At 40.7% G+C, this 3,971-nt stretch overlaps 1 long non-coding RNA gene across 1 annotated transcript; it reads right to left on the bottom strand.

Moving 5' to 3' along the window:
* Positions 1–992: 992 nt before the first annotated feature.
* Positions 993–3,723, bottom strand: LOC106015684 (uncharacterized). Its single transcript, XR_011807510.1, has 3 exons — positions 3,542–3,723; positions 3,223–3,394; positions 993–2,815 (listed from the first exon to the last, which is right to left on the bottom strand). It is a non-coding gene; the product is annotated as an uncharacterized lncRNA (long non-coding RNA).
* Between the last annotated feature and the right edge of the window lie 248 nt (positions 3,724–3,971).

Raw genomic sequence — 3,971 nt, 5'->3', positions numbered from 1 at the left:
TCTTACTACCCACTGGTGACAATTTTTTTTTTTTTTTTTTTTTTTTAAAATGTTTCATGAGCCTCTCTCATGAACAAACGCTCTTGGAAGTAGACTACATGAGACATTGCCAGCTGACTTCACAAACATATCATTCTGAAATGTATACAATCAAGGGCATTATTTTAGATGTATCCATAGATGCCTTACACTATTTCAGCTATAACAACCAGATGACAGTGTTATTTCTGCATTGTACCCTGTAGTACCTTTACTGGGCAAGCTTGTCAGGTGAATTGAGCTACGCAGGTTTACTATACTGTTTTAATGCAACGCAGACCAAAATAGAAGATAGAAGCTTCTTCTCAGTTGAAGCAACACCATTTTTTTGGTCTAGACTCGCAGGCCTTAAGGGAATTGAGAGCAGCAGCTCTGAGCGTTGCTGGAAACCACTAATTCCCAAGGAGCACACATTACATTAGGAAGAAGCAAGCAACCACTGCTATGTCAGTTAGCCCAAAATTTCTGCTTACCAAATGCCTATGTTACACATAGAATCTCACTCTAGTTCAATGAATAGCCTTAAAATAATCTGGAAAACAAACAAACAAACAACAGTTTATAATTGTATGCAAATATTCCAGAAAGGTGAGCAGGCATCACTCAAAAGGAATGATACTTAACTGGGGAGGAAGAACAGGGAAGAAGAGGTTATTTACTTTCACTGTTCCCAAGAATCAATGTATAGAATTAGTCTTTTTTTTTTTTTTGGGGGGAGGTGAGGGGGAGAGAAGGGTGGGGAAGAGGTGGTGTACAGATCCCAGGGAATAAATGCTTAGATCTTGCAGACTCTGCCACGATCTAACTAAAGCAGCAGCCCATTCCTGAATTGGGCACATTCTTAAGTTACAGCAAAAGCTGCCCCATCCACTCTAGTATAACTTTACATCATACATAAAGTTTCTCACATGTATAGGGCCTCTGCCGTACAATGAGGACACTGACACAACAAATAATTTTAAACACACGTTTAATTTTAAGCTCAGGGCAGGTTAAATGAAGTCAACAAGCCTTCCCTACAGGTTAGGTATACTGGATTGTTTGGTATGTGGTATTAGGACACAAGTAGTATCACACAGACAGCCACCACCACTTCATTGCTGCTCCTATTATCCAAAGCAAAAGAGGTACACTTAACCTGCAGAAGTTTAACCACACCAGAAGCAATACAGTGCAAGCATATAACATTATTAAAGACATAATTGTAGCAGAAGCTATCCAAATCCAGTAAACTGCAATAAAAAAAAAAAAAAAGCTACATAATCCTCCACCTAGCAATATAGAGAAAGAAAAGCAGTACCAAAAAAGTCTTGCTTCAAAGATCTAGTTTTTAATTATATCCATTATATTGAATCTGTTCCTCATAAAGAGCTCCAACTCTGAGATATAACCAAGCTCTGACAACAGGGTAAACTTCCCACTAACATGACTAATCACCTGTCAGGTACCCACCTTTCAGTAACCACACGTTGTAGCTTTACGATTAGGCTAGGCTGCATTTCTAAAGTCCACCTGTTGACTAAATAAAGACAAGAGTTCTACACTGAGAAACCTATGTCCATAGATCTTGTGTTCAGCTACACGCTATCTCACAAACACAACAGAAAAATAGATGTTTATTTCAAGGATATTATTCATTTCACATGAACAGTTAACCCCAGCTAGTGGGTCTGTTTTTTGTTACACCTCCCCCCCCCCATTTTTAAGTAGGATATGCCCTAGTTGTTCCACATTATTCATATATAAACAGCTATGTACGACAGCAAAATATATGCATTAGATTAGAATTTTTAAGATGTAGATCAATAAAAATAAAAACAAACAAAAAAACACACTAAACCCTCTAGGCCTCTATAGAGTAAATTAAAGCACTTAGTGAAAGGAAATACTGGCATATACAAGGGCTTTGAATTTCAAATATTCTTCAAGAAGTTATTAAAATGAGACTCTACTGCTGAGAAAGAGACAAAATACAACCATATTTCTTGGTATATCCCTTACAATTGCAAAAGAAATAGTCATTACATTAGCTTAGACTCAAAGTCATTTTCCCACTTTTAATGCCTTATGATTATTATAGGTTTCTAAACTCCCCAAGAAGGCAGCAACTCATATGAAGGATCTATTTTCATTCCAGTTTTTGTCTTTTTAGCTGTCTGCCAATCTAAGAGAAATATACTGGGCTTTACCCTATTTGAACCTTCATGGTTTTAATGCAGGGTTTAGCCTGTATTGCTATAAACTGTGTACATGAAGACTAGCATTTGCCTTTCCATCAGATTTGGATCCCAAATTACAAACAGGTGTGCTGAAGCTCAGAGCTCTTCAAAATAGCTTTCTACTTGCTGGTCAAAAGTCTGAGCAGAATATTCCTTTTGCTTATTTAAGGGAACTAGCGAATACTCCTCTGCAAAAGTTGTGATAACATCATCACTGGTACCATCTGCCTGGGGGCTGGCTGTCCCAGAGTCATCAGAGCCTTCATCCATTGAGAAAAATTCCTCTCTCATCGAGGAGCTCACGCCATCTTCCTCAGCTGGGAAATTGTGTTGTGACAGATGCCTTCCAGAAGCATGATTTGTTAAGCAGGCCTGCTCGGTACAGTCTCTGACCCAACATCGTGGTGGTTCACGCTGCACCCGATGGTTGTCAAGCCCTGCCAGCAGCCGCACAGTCTTTCCACTCTCTGTCATTGCATGAATTAGGAACAGCCCCAAGGGACATTCACCAGTGGAGTTCGTGCTGGTAGGTGGGGCACGGCTTGTAAATCTGCAAGCTACGGAAGGCAGGAACAGAAAGAGACCAAGCTAAAGAAACCCATCAAACACCCAAAACCAAGAAAGAAAGTCCCCTATAACACCTCATCACTAAATACTTTAAGTCTCTCATACCATTTCCACCCCACACCTTTGATAAGATGTACTGATTACCCCAAGACTAATATGATCTGTGCATGGTTAGAAAGCGAAGCCTTCAAGGAGCAAACAGGAACACTATACCCCATTTCAATAGCCCCTGCCGGCTGCCACCCAGAGCTCTCATATCCTTGGGACCTTGTTTCTGTTGTGTTACATGTATGCTCATGGACAAAAATTCAGCTTCAGCAGCACCCAACTGGAGCTCAAGTCAGATTAAATTCATCCTCCTCCCTCCCAGTACAACCACCCCCTTCTTGCTGGTCACCTTCCATAGCCCTGGTTTCAGCTATTTCTTTCCATGCTGAAGTCATCTGCCTGCATCTGCTTTGGGATCTATCTGGCTCGGATCTATCATGCTGCTGGCTCTGGCTATCTGCTTCAGCAAGAACAGGAAAATCTCTCGAGTCATCCTGACGAAACATTTTGTTGAGTTCCACCTAAAGCCAACAGCAAAGCAGCAATGAAAACAGGAAACCAGCGAAGAACTCTTAAAAGACAATGGGAAGCAGATTCCAAAAACTGCAAAAGCCAGACTTATCTCTCATCCAGCAAGATAAAAAGGAAGCCACAACAATGAGTCTTACCTTATAGTTCACCCCTAACTTTTGCACAAAAAAACACCTCTCTTCCTTATTCCTCGCTAGGAACAAAATGGCAACTTTACCACCTTCCGCAGGCAGGGGGGGTGGGACCAGAAATAAGAAGCAAACCCCTGCAGGCAGAGCTAACACAGCACATGGTCATTTCAATCAGCAAAGCTCTTCCAGGCCCAGCTAAAGGAGAAGCACACGAAAGCTGTGTGTGATAATTGAGCCTTAAAGGAGCCCAGCATGGAAAAGTTCCTTCAGTCCTCAGAGAAGCAAAGGAAAGGCAAATTTCTCCCTTGGCTGAGCCATGGTTGGCATAGAGAAAAGAGAGGGACAGAATAAATAGTTTATACTCATTTGTAATAGGCTAACGTGTTTTATCATACTGTGTAATAAGGCTATCTTTCATTTTTATCATTATGTGTTT

Source organism: Anas platyrhynchos, chromosome 2 (assembly GCF_047663525.1).
Source record: "Anas platyrhynchos isolate ZD024472 breed Pekin duck chromosome 2, IASCAAS_PekinDuck_T2T, whole genome shotgun sequence".
Lineage (NCBI taxonomy): Eukaryota > Metazoa > Chordata > Aves > Anseriformes > Anatidae > Anas > Anas platyrhynchos.
The sequence above is the reverse complement of the archived record's forward strand: the minus strand, read 5'-3'. Positions and strand labels throughout refer to the sequence as shown.